Source organism: Danio rerio, chromosome 16, assembly GCF_049306965.1.
Source record: "Danio rerio strain Tuebingen ecotype United States chromosome 16, GRCz12tu, whole genome shotgun sequence".
Lineage (NCBI taxonomy): Eukaryota > Metazoa > Chordata > Actinopteri > Cypriniformes > Danionidae > Danio > Danio rerio.
The window spans coordinates 39,465,062-39,478,072 of NC_133191.1; positions in this window are offsets into that span (position 1 = coordinate 39,465,062).

A 13,011-nucleotide genomic window follows, 5' to 3' on the forward strand; every position below is an offset into this window, starting at 1 on the left:
GGGTTACGCCGGTCACTTGACGCAGAAGTATAAATCAGGCTTTAGGCTGGTATACCTGAAAGGTAGAATAGCTGAAGCCGAAATCTGTCAAAATACAGCGCTGAAATTAAAAGGCATTAATGTTTTTGAGCCAAAAGTCTATTTGTAAATATCTGTAAACGCAATCAGAGCCAATATGGAGAAGTTGTACCGCCTAACAATTAGCTATATTCATTCTAATAAAATGAAAACCTAAATAAACAATTCATTGCATTTTTCGTTTGATAGAAAATATACAGAAACGAAAAAACAAAAACAAAAAGCAAAGGATGGCTTGGTTTGTATTATTGTGTTTTAATATTAATAAAAAATATGCTTAGCCCATTTATATAGCTACGCCGCCAACAGACAAGTCATTCTAAAATTACTATTTCACTATGTACAAGGTTATTGTTTATATTTTTCAATAAAAACTATATGTAGCATGTCTCCCTATCATTTAAAACATGCAATTCATAACACACTAGAGCTGGCCTAAGCAGTGGGCGGTGTTGGTTAAAGCACACCACGTTATTAAACTCCAATACTTCTGAGGGAGATTATGTTACCCGGTTTTAAGAATAAAAGGAATTTTAAAATAAGAACAAGTAACAAAAAAAAAAACAAAAAAAATGATCCCTTGGACTTAAGCATCTGTTATCTTGCCAGTGTGTGCGGCGAGTGTGTAGCGCTCTTTTGTAGCGCATCTCAACTCCCGGTTTGTGAGAGAAAGCACGCGCGTAAAGAGCTCAAAGCCGGCATATAACCAGAGCAAAAGCAAGATCGTATCGTTATAAATATTCCGTTAACAATACTTATCGAAATATTTATATGTTTACATGGTGTTTATTGAGATTGTGTGATCTGTATAGGCTGATCTTTACAGAAGCCAGCCTGAGCAGCCGATTGTAAAATATTAATCGAGTATGGCGCTCCTCCAAGCTCTTTAACCTGACGCTGCAACGTGCACTCGTCTCACCGAACGTCTCACTGAACGTCTCACTGACGTCTTAAAAAATATTTTTTTTGCTATTAAATCCATGCAATTTAAGACGCAGACGTGACGTTGACGTGACGTTGACGTCACGTAAACGTCACGTAAATCACGTGTGGCAGTGAAGTGTCAAGCCAGACGTTACGCGTGATTCACGTGTAGCAGTGATATGGAAGGCCGTTGGGGCCAAAACGTCTGCAACAAACGTGTTAACGCGTAATTGCGTGTTAACACGTAATTTACGCGTTAACACGTCATTTACGTGTTAACACGTTGGTACGTGTTAACACGTCATTTACGTGTTAACACGCAATTTACGTGTTAACACGTTTTTTTTAACTAGTCTCATTTTTAAAGTGCTATCATTTACTCATTTCTCCAATTAACCTACTTATTATAATATGTGTAAAGTAATTTCACTTAAATCACAATAAATGCTTTGCAGTCAATGATCTGTAGCAGATATTTAGCATTATAAAAGGCCAGACATCTTCTGTAATGTTATGTTTGATGGCATAATAATGTAAAATAATAATGTTTGTTATTCAGCTGCTGTGATTTCTTTGAAATATGTGTGCAGAGAAATCAGAATGAGATTAATTTGACAAGTGTGTGCAAACACACTATTTTTTCAGGAACACAAACATACAGTATATACAAATCAACACAAGAACACAGAATGACATAAGTGGATAAAGTAAATAATAAAACATTGGTTACAAAATCATATACAGTAAGGGTTGTGTATATGTATGAATAAAAACAAGTAGCAACTAATCTAATAAAAAAGATCTATAGAGATAAAGATGTGTAGAGATCTGGAGGTTGGGCAGGTGCAAAGCAATAATCCTCTCCGCTGTCCTGACAGTCCACTGCAGTCTTCTTGTGTCTGATTTGGTGATTTCTAGATGGCACTTCAGAGTTTTTTTTTTTTTTTTTTGAACTTTTTATACATTTATTGTTTGCAAAACTTTACACCATATACTTTTGGTCTCTGTACTGGAAGCTCCAAATCACCAAGACAAAACACTATTGTGTACAAACAATTGACAATAATTAATTGACAAGTTTTGATAAAACTGTAAGCTCTTTTCTGCCTGGTAAGAACAGCCCAAGTTATGATATACTAAATCAAAATTACAAGACAAAAAGTCGAAATAATGATTTATTAACTCAAAATATGACTAAAATCTGTAGAAATTACATAACGACAATAGATGGCGACAAATCACCATCTAAATGTGTAACTTAATTCTCTAAAGATGATTAATCTAATCAAACTTTTTTCTTTTTAAAAGAGTTATTGAATCTTTAACTGAATGTCATTTTTTTCATTCATTAGCTTGTTTATGAAAACTGCATGCAAGAACTTAAACTCAAATGGTCCATGGTAATTTTGTCAAGTAACTTTGCAATGTAGTGGGTAACACATGCAGTTTAGGTCAATTCAATATGAAGTGAATTTAAAATAATATTTCCCACATTATCTTTAACTAACCAAGGACATTTTCACAGTATTATGCCACAGTATCCAATAAAACAAAAATTCTTCTGGAGTCATAAGTCTTATTTCTTATAGTTTATATAAGTGATATGGGTCGATCAATTGTTACTTATGCAAACTTCAATACTTTCTTTAAAATATTAAAGGTGCTGTAAGCAATTTTTCATCTTAACAGGCTGGCACAATTCGGCGACTCTCAAAAAAAAAAAAAAAATTGTGGTTAGGCATGCACAGAGCATTTTTCTCACAATGAGTTTCTTCTATCATTCATCCAACCAAGTTCGTTCTTCCGAAGTGATCTGGGAACAAGGTCAGTGCTGCAAAGAGCTTGTAAAGCCTGCCCTGGCTCATTTAAAGTGACCAGCGCAATGAATGATAAATGTCAGTAATAATCAAAACAGTTTAAAACGGGCTTCTCTAGAAATGTAAATATTGCACATAATATGAAAGATTGTGTTCAAGCATATAGCCGACTTGTGCACTTCATGCTATTCTTTCTTGCTCATTTTGTAGATAACAGACCAACAAAAATTTCATTAAAATAAAGATACAAATTATATCAAATGAGTTTTAAAAAGATATGTTTTCCAAGAAAGATACAAGTGTATGTTTTTGTTCCTGCCCATGAATAGATGATTTCTTTTGTTCTGTGGGAAATAAGGGTTTCTTTAATGCTCCACTGTAATTGGGTCACAAACCCCTGTCATTTGTTTGCTACATTTTTAATTTGTCATTATGTTAAAGATTGTCATAAGCATCTGATTTTTCCTCATTCTAATGTGCTTTCATTTTCTCCTAACTTGCTGCAGGAGTTTTAAAATCCCAACCGATAATGAAATCTGGTTACAGTGCACACAAACCTTAAACGTGCACACACTACAAGACAAAGAAAACTGTGGCATAGCACACTACAAGATACTATTAAGATTGTGCCTGATGGAGCACATAACCTGATTGCAGAATAACTCTGCTTTAATGATAGGCTAGCTAACAAATATTTGACCAACTGCCAGAGCGAACAGCCTGCAGAATGAAAAAAAAAAATGCTGCTTGAAAAGAGCATGTCCAAACAAATGTCTAATATTATTATAAATAACTATAATAAACACTACTACTACTACTACTACTACTATTATTATTATTATTATTATTATTATTATTATGGATCAGAGAGAAGACAAAGGCAGATTAACAGAGAATGGATATTTAATGATACTTTAAACAATTTTGAGGTTGTTCAGAAAAGAAATATCATCAATACCAACAAAAAGAAAACAAACAAACAGAACTTAACTTCGGGTTGTAACTGAAACAAGATGATGCCAGTGGAGGTAAACACCGTACAGGATTCACAGGACAAGATAACAGACAGGATAACAAACTGGTGAGCAGGCAGGCAGGCTACATTATCAGGTAAATGCTGTCACACTGTAGAGAAATGAGTCTAGGTAATAACAAATAAATCAGACCATAAATGAGTGATTGTTCCAGGCTTACAGGGTTATGTAGTGTGAGCGATGATGAGCAACAGGAGAAGGTGATTGGTGATTGGTCTGGTGATTGGGGCTGTGCAGGTGCAGTGAATGAATCTGATTGTCCAGAAGGATTCCTGACAATTATTATTATAAGCTAATATCATAATACTGGAATGCGCCATGCTTTGACTGGCTATTTATTTCAAAAGAAAAATTGTTAGTTGTTGCACTGCATAGCCTATAGTGTGGAAAAATATAATTTACAATGCAACGAAACCCTGGTCTGCAGTAACAGTACTGTCTCTCCCTGGGAATTTTATTTTCTATACTTTAATTTTCTAAACCTTACATTTTAATGTTTAAGCATTTTGTTTCATTGGCTACACATCTGGGTCATAGCAACCACACACACAGAATAAAGTGTGGCTAATAAAAAAAAGATGGTTTAAGCATATTATAAATTAGCTTAGCTTTTGATATATTAACAAAGCATTTGTTAGTGTAATTATAAACCTTATTATAGTCTGAACTCCAGCATTATAATGTAATATTTGTTCATTAATGGTTCTTGTAAGCACTAATTTGTTAACTAACGTATTAATTAACACTGTAACAGACGTAAATAAGCGTTATCTTACATTTCTTTATGCTGAAGGATAATTTTATTTCTATTGTTTATGGGGGACTTTTATTTTGACAAGAAATCGTTTTTTCAGAGCTAAAAAGTTATGATGAGAGAACAGTATGGATAGCGGACATTTCATGACGGTTTAACAGAGCTCGTATTAAAAAGGACGGTTTATAAGTTCATTCCTTGCTGCCAAATATGTTGAGCTCCTTTTAAAGGAAGTGGAGCAGATGACGTAGGCTCAACGTAGCCATTGTGTAACGAAACGATTGAGCGCATCACCACATTAATATTCACGAGAAGGATTACAAGCTGCTACGACAGACACAATCATCGTGACACCACAGCTACGTTTTACTTGAATTATTCATGATGCAGTGACCGTATGGAAGGCCGTTGGGGCCAAAACGTCTGCAACAAACGTGTTAACGCGTAATTGCGTGCTAACACGTAATTTACGCGTTAACACGTCATTTACGCGTTAACACGTTGGTACGTGTTAACACGTCATTTACGTGTTAACACGCAATTTACGTGTTAACACGTTTTTTTAAACTAGTCTCATTTTTTAAAGTGCTATCATTTATTCATTCTCCAAACTGCTTTTTTAAAAATGTATAATGTCATGTATTGTATTATGAAAGGCCAGACATCTTCTGTAATGTTATGTTTGATGGTATAATAATGTATAATAATAATAATAATGTTTGTTATTCAGCTGCTGAGATTACTTTGAAAAATGAGTCCAGAGAAATCAGAATGAGATTTATTTGACAAGGGTGTGCAAACACACAAGAAATGTTTTTTTTCTTCTCAGGAGCACAGATACATAAATACAAATCAACACAAGAAAACAGAATGACATAAGTGGATAAAGTAAATACAACATTTTGGTAACAAAATCATAAACAGTAAGGGTTGTGTATATTTATGACTATAAAAACAGGCAGCAACTGATCTAATAATGAAGATCTATAGAGATAAAGATGTGTAGAAAGGTCAGGCAGGTGCACAGAAATAATCCTCTGTGCTGACAGTCCGCTGCAGTCTTATGTCTGATTTGGTGGCCGATCCAAACCAGACAGTAATTGAATTTTTGTCAGAGGAAATGGCTGCAGATTCTACATTCTCATACTGTATACAACATGTCATAAATTACTAAGCACAAAGTATTAAATGCAGAGTAACTTATCTTGCTGAGGTTTATGTCTGCAAATAATTTACATATTGTATGACTAACATTTTATAGCAATCCTGTTTTCTTTATAATATATATTTATGCATGTAATATATATTTGTTTGCAGAACTTTGCACTAGATATTTTTGTCTCTGTACTGAAAGCTCCAATCACCAAGACAAAACACTCCTTTGTGTAAACGATTGAGGTAAAAAAAAAAAAAGCCAAAATTATGATTTACTAAATCAAAAGTACAAGATAAAGTCAAAATAATGATTTAATAACTCAAATTTATGATTGAATAATTCTGTAAAAATTACATTACAACAACAGGCGGTAAAAAAAAACAATCTAAATGTGTAACAATTATCTAAATATTTTGTATAATAAAACCTGATATAGTTAAAATGTTTTACATAATTGAACATTCATGTACATATTTGTGATCATAAATGGACACACACACACACACACACACACACACACACACACACACACACACACACACACACACACCTTTACCTTTGAACTTGTGGGGGAAACCAGAGCACCCAGAGGAAACACAAGCCAACACAGGGAGCAGTAATGGGCAAAAATACACTGAACCACATTTTAAAATAAAATCCCAAATCCATCAATTTTACATGTATCAATATAAACTACAAAATACAGCAGCCACAAATGTATCAAAGTAAAGTTCTATATATCTTTTATTTTAAAATACACAAAATACTTTTACAAGCGAGCAGGAAATTTCGTCACGAAATAGGCATATTTGCACCGTTCACCGTTACACTGACTACATTAAGTAAACAATGTTTGACAGCAACAGGGCTTGAGCAAGTTTAAATCAGCTTACCGGTCAACGCATTTACCTCTACATGAGGCATTTATAAACTCGTGTTTCTCTTTCATTAAAAAAAAAAAAATTGTACAAAATACATACAGAAAGTCCTGTCTTGAAAATGATCTTTTAAAAAAAAAAAACATGTATTGCAGATAATGAGTTAGACTAGATCTCATCATTGTGTTTTCATCCATTGAGTGGCCAGTAAAATTTACACAATCTCTTAACAGTCTTATATTTTAAAAGGGTGTTATATAAAGAGGTTATTAAAATTGTTTACATTAAGTCTAGTTTTGTTTAAAAGGTGTAACAAAGAATTTGTAAAAATATATATACACAATATATTTGTGAAATAATATGGAATTAGAACTTAAATCTCAAAGTACACAAAATACTATATAGCAACGGAAACGCAATAATGGTACAATAAAGGTTATTTGGCTTTAAGGCTTGATCCAACTACAAAAACACTAGTGACCAATATCACAACCACAAGTGAACAATAAAATTATAAGAAATATAAAATTAATTAATTGCTACTGCTACTATTCCTATTCCTATTCCTATTCCTATTCCTATTCCTATTCCTATTCCTATTCCTATTCCTATTCCTATTCCGAGCTGGGGAGAAGTGTTCCTCAGCTCTCTAGCTTCAGAGGGCTGTATTTAAAGCCAAAACACTCTGATTCAGGCAGATTCATAATGATTAGCAGCTGGGAGCTAATTAACCTGAGAGCTGGTGAGAGACCAGGGTGGAAAAGCAGGGTGGAGCACAACACAATATGCAGGGCCTACACATAAAATTGTGTTTTAGCGGTAACAACTGCAAAGCATAAAACATGACATCTGTAAAAACATGACATCTGTAAAAATGGACTTATCTGTTTTTGCGAAGTCTGGAGTCTAGAGTTTTTGACCTGTCTGTATAGGCTGGAGTATTATTAAATATGTGTCTCATATAATGTATTGTGCCACTTTGCTATCTTTAGACTGACATCTTTCCTCTTCATTAACTATATAAGTGCACCTGCACATCAAAATTCTGACATTTGAAAGAACCAATGAAGTAGGTGTCACCACTGTAGGACTTATTTTTATGTGGTGTGTCTTATTGTCTTGGCATCTACATCAGCAATCCATCCATTTGTGCAGTTTACTCATTTTCTGAAGATTTTTTCAGTTCTTCTTTAACTTAAAGTCTTCGTTTACCCCCTTGGTGAACTCCAGTACACCGTCTTTAGGTGTTTTTTTTTCCATTATATTATATTTTTTCATGGTATTGTGCAGTATACCATTTTCAATGATTGTTGCATTGCTCTCAAATATACCCCTGCCATTTGTCTGTTATTTTCTTTATATGAGCATAATTTCCATCAATACTTCAAGCATTGATGACCTTCTTAATACATTTTCTGTTCTGATCTCAAGTCTGGGCAAACAACTGAGAAAACATCAATCAGAGGCCGCATTTTATGTCATTATGTAGACTTTCAAAGTATTTTACTGTATTTAAAAAATACAAAATACAAGACACTAAAATATTTTGATACAAAATATAAAACCATTTTCATAAAGCATGCAAACTTCACACAGAAACACCAACTGACCCAGCCGAGGTTCAAACCAGTAATCTTCCTGCTGTGAGGCGACAGTACTACCCACTGCGCCACCGTGTTGCCCATTTTTTCTAAATTTAAAAAAATTATATATATATATATATATATATATATATATATATATATATATATATATATATATATATATATATATATATATAATTTAAATATGAACTTGTATTTCATATACTTTGCAGATATTCACATTTTATCACATTTTATATGGCTTGATAGCAAATCATATTTACAGTTATTTGAATACATCATGCACAAAGTATTTATATTTCCATTATTCTGTGTGATATATGTGTACTATAAGATGTGGCCATGTGTATTATTGGTGTTTTTAGGCCTCTAAATACTTTAATGTATCACCACACTGGAGTGAAAATCCTTTTAATAGCGTTCTAGTCATGCTGCTTGCTTTCATATAAGAACCAACTAAATGTGACACTGCATAATTAAAAAAAAAAAGAATAAAAGAAATATGTCTTTATAAGAGTTATCATTATCTGAAAATGAATACATATATATATATATATATATATATATATATATATATATATATATATATAAAATTAAATGATAAATTTATAAATTTATTTATATGATATTTATTTGTAATTATATACTGTTTTATATTATATAATTGATTTGGTAATACTTTACAATAACAGTACTTTAATAATGATGTATTAATATGCAAACTAAACATTAGTTTATTATAAATTCATAATTCATGATGGCGACGTGGTGGCACAGTAGTGCTGTTGAATCACAGCAAGAAGGTCGCTGGTTTGAGCCTCGGCTGGGTCAGTTGGTGTTTCTGTGTGGAGTTCTGTGTGCATGTTCTCCCTGGGTTCGCTTGGGTTTCCTCCGGGTGCTTTGGTTTCCCCCACAGTCCAAACACATGCGATACAGTTAAATTAGGCTAAATTGTTCGTAGTGTATGAGTGTCAATGAGTGTGAATGGATGTTTCCCAGAGATGGATTGCAGCTGGAAGGGCATCTGCTGCATAGAACATATGCTAGATGAGTTGGCGGTTCATTCTACTGTGGCGAACATAGATTAATAAAGGGAGTTAGCCGAATAGAAAACGAATGAATGATTTTATGATAAGCTAATGCATGCAGTAATCATGAACTAACGTAAACTACAACATGAGTCACATGAGTTCATGTGTGAATAACAGCTACCTTAATTACTTGTTAGTACATGCTGTTGATTAATGTATAAATTCACATTTAAGTTTAAGCTAAAAGTAATTAACGTGAACTCATAAGTTGTTAATGTATAATTATGTCATGACTTGGAGGGGCACATTACTGTTAACTCATCCTTAACTACTCATGAATTCCTGTTCATGTTTATGCTGCCAGAACACTTTTCTATTGTTATTCAGTGTAACATACTAGATGGACGTGCATAAGGAGTTCATGAGTAGTTAAGAATGGATTAATGATGATGTGACCCTCAAAGTAAAGTCACAATATAATTATACATTAAGATATCATGAGTACATGATGGTTAAATTAGGCATAAACATGTACTAACAATTAAGGTAGCCGTTATTCACACATGAACTCGTGACTCATGCTGTAGTTAAAGTTAATTCATGATTGGCATGCATTAACTCATCATTAGTTCATAATAAAGTAATGTTTAGTTAACATATTAATACATCATTATTCATGTACTGTTATTGTAAAGTGTTACCCATGATGAACAAGACATTAAGCAGCAGCAAAACTCTGTTGCTTTGTATTTTGCTGCTTTCGGTTTGTATTTCTTAACGCACTTCCGCGTTCGTTACTCTCTCGTCATGATCTTGGATGATGAGGTAAGGTCACCGTAAGCTCAGCGTAGTGCTTCGGTCACTGCATCATGAATAATTCAAGTAAAACGTAGCTGTGGTGTCACGATGATTGTGTCTGTCGTAGCAGCTTGTAATCCTTCTCGTGAATATTAATGTGGTGATGCGCTCAATCGTTTCGTTACACAATGGCTACGTTGAGCCTACGTCATCTGCTCCACTTCCTTTAAAAGGAGCTCAACATATTTGGCAGCAAGGAATAAACTTATAAACCGTCCTTTTTAATACGAGCTCTGTTAAACCGTCATGAAATGTCCGCTATCCATACTGTTCTCTCATCATAACTTTTTAGCTCTGAAAAAACGATTTCTTGTCAAAATAAAAGTCCCCCATAAACAATAGAAATAAAATTATCCTTCAGCATAAAGAAATGTAAGATAACGCTTATTTACGTCTGTTACAGTGTTAATTAATACGTTAGTTAACAAATCAGTGCTTACAAGAACCATTAATGAACAAATATTACATTATAATGCTGGAGTTCAGACTATAATAAGGTTTATAATTACACTAACAAATGCTTTGTTAATGGTAAATCATATTAATAAATGGTTAACAAACATGAAAAACATGTAAGTTGAAGCTGGGAATTCCTCATACTCAAAAACCTGCATGTTATTCATGCTTGTTCACTAAAAAGACATCTATTTCAGACAGATTCCTCTGGCATCCACAGTTCCTCCTGATGGATGTGGTTCTTATTCTTCTTTTTCATTTGGTGGTTTACTCTGGATACCGTGGGTCTTGATCATCTCAAACAAACACGTTCTGTCTTGGTCACAGATGCGCCAGCAAGACGCGCATAGTCCATAAACAAACCTTTTATAAAATACATAATTTATCCAGGCCTTTTATATATTTATATTTTATATAAAAACTATAAATATACATTTTAATGAAATTTTAAGAACATTATATGCAAAAAAAAAAAAAATCTATAGGGTAGGTTACAGGCTAAATAAATGCACCTCGTCAGCTGAACATCACTCTGGTCAACGTACGCCCTTCTGTTTAATGCTTCATAAAGAAAGATGACAGACACAATCTCAATAAACACTTGATGCTTGCTGTCAACTAGGCTAGGTAATTAAGGGCATTTGTTATAACATTTATAGGATCTGTTGTTGTCAAATAAGTTTCCTTATAATATTTTTGTTGAAAATCTGTTGTAACCCATGTTTCTGGCTGTTTACAAACCAGTCTCTCCAACGTGGGTATCATAATTAAACGCGGGTTACCAGGGTGATAATTCATTTCTTTGTCTTTAATCTGGAGCATCAACATAACATTCACAAACAGCATTACTACAGCATTGCATCTGCCGAACTTTTCTCCACTTCCTTCTTTTCCCTCTCTCCTACTTTCCGGTGCACCTCCCTTAAAGGAGCCAGAGTACATCAATAACTTTCACAACTAACAGCTATTAAACTTTGCACCAGACATTTTTTAAAGTAAATAAAAAATCTTTCTAAGTAGATTCAATACCATTTTTACATTTAAGTATTAATTATTCATTCATTTTCTTGTCGGCTTAGTCCCTTTATTAATCCGGGGTCGCCACAGCAGAATGAACCGCCAACTTATCCAGCAAGTTTTTATGCAGCGGATGCCCTTCCAGCCACAACCCATCTTTGGGAAACATCCATACACACATTCACATACACACTCATACACTACGGACAATTTAGCCTACCCAATTCACCTGTACCACATGTGTTTGGAGTGCGGGGGAAACCAGAGCACCCGGAGGAAACCCATGCGAAGGCAGGGAGAACATGCAAACTCCACACAGAAACACCAACTGAGCCGAGGTTCGAACCAGCAACCTTGCTGTGAGGCGACAGCACTACCTACTGCGCCACTGCCTCGCCCAGTATTAATTAACAAATTATCAATTAAAATAATGAGTAAAATGTAAGGTTACACTGTATTGTGACTTATCACCAGTAAAATAACCAGCCTTTGTATTTAATGTATATATTTTCTTCCAATTTATCGCATCCAAACTAAATTGTGGCCAGTTTTACTTATTATACTGTGCTTTGACTGGCTATGTAGTTCAAAAGCAAAATTGTTAGCTATAGTATTGAAAAAATATAATTCACAATGCAAAACCCTGGCCCTGCAGTTATCTCTCTCTGAAAAAAAAAAATCTTATAGCCTATAGCCTACTCGTTTCAGTTTAGGCTATGGGACTAAATTTTTTTTATACTTACACTATTTTATAAAAAACTATCATTTAATCTTATTATAAATTAGCTTATATATATTTATTTATTTATTTGTTAAAAGTGACACGATTCTCCCCAGCTGTTCTTTTTAGGCTTACAGGACCTTGTCACAACAATGAACAGAATAACAACAACCTGCTAATAATAATAATAATAATAAATTATTATTATTATTATTATTATTATGGTAATATTTGATTACCTGCCACTATAAGCAAAACCTTAAAATAGGTGTCATTATGTCCCGGTTTGCATATCTCTTACTGGCTTTTATAAAATTAAGTAAATGCACGAGATGAGCCGCAATTCTGTTTCCCTCTAACATACAAACTTTTATTTTATATATGAAAGACAATTGCAGCACACCTTGAGTGCATGCATTTGTTTTTTTGTTTTTTATAACTGCCAGAAACCATTTTGAGGTTGTGCCTATAGGCAGTTGGTCAAATAATAACAATAAGGCTATTAATAAAGCCAGTTATTCTGTTCATGGCTGTGACAACATCCTGAAAGCCTAAAAAGAAAAGCTGGTGGGAATTGTGTTGGTTTCAAACAAATGAATAAATTAACAAGCTAATTTATAATATGCTTAGACTATCATTTTTTTTCATTAGCCACACTTTATTCTGTGTGTGTGGTTGCTATG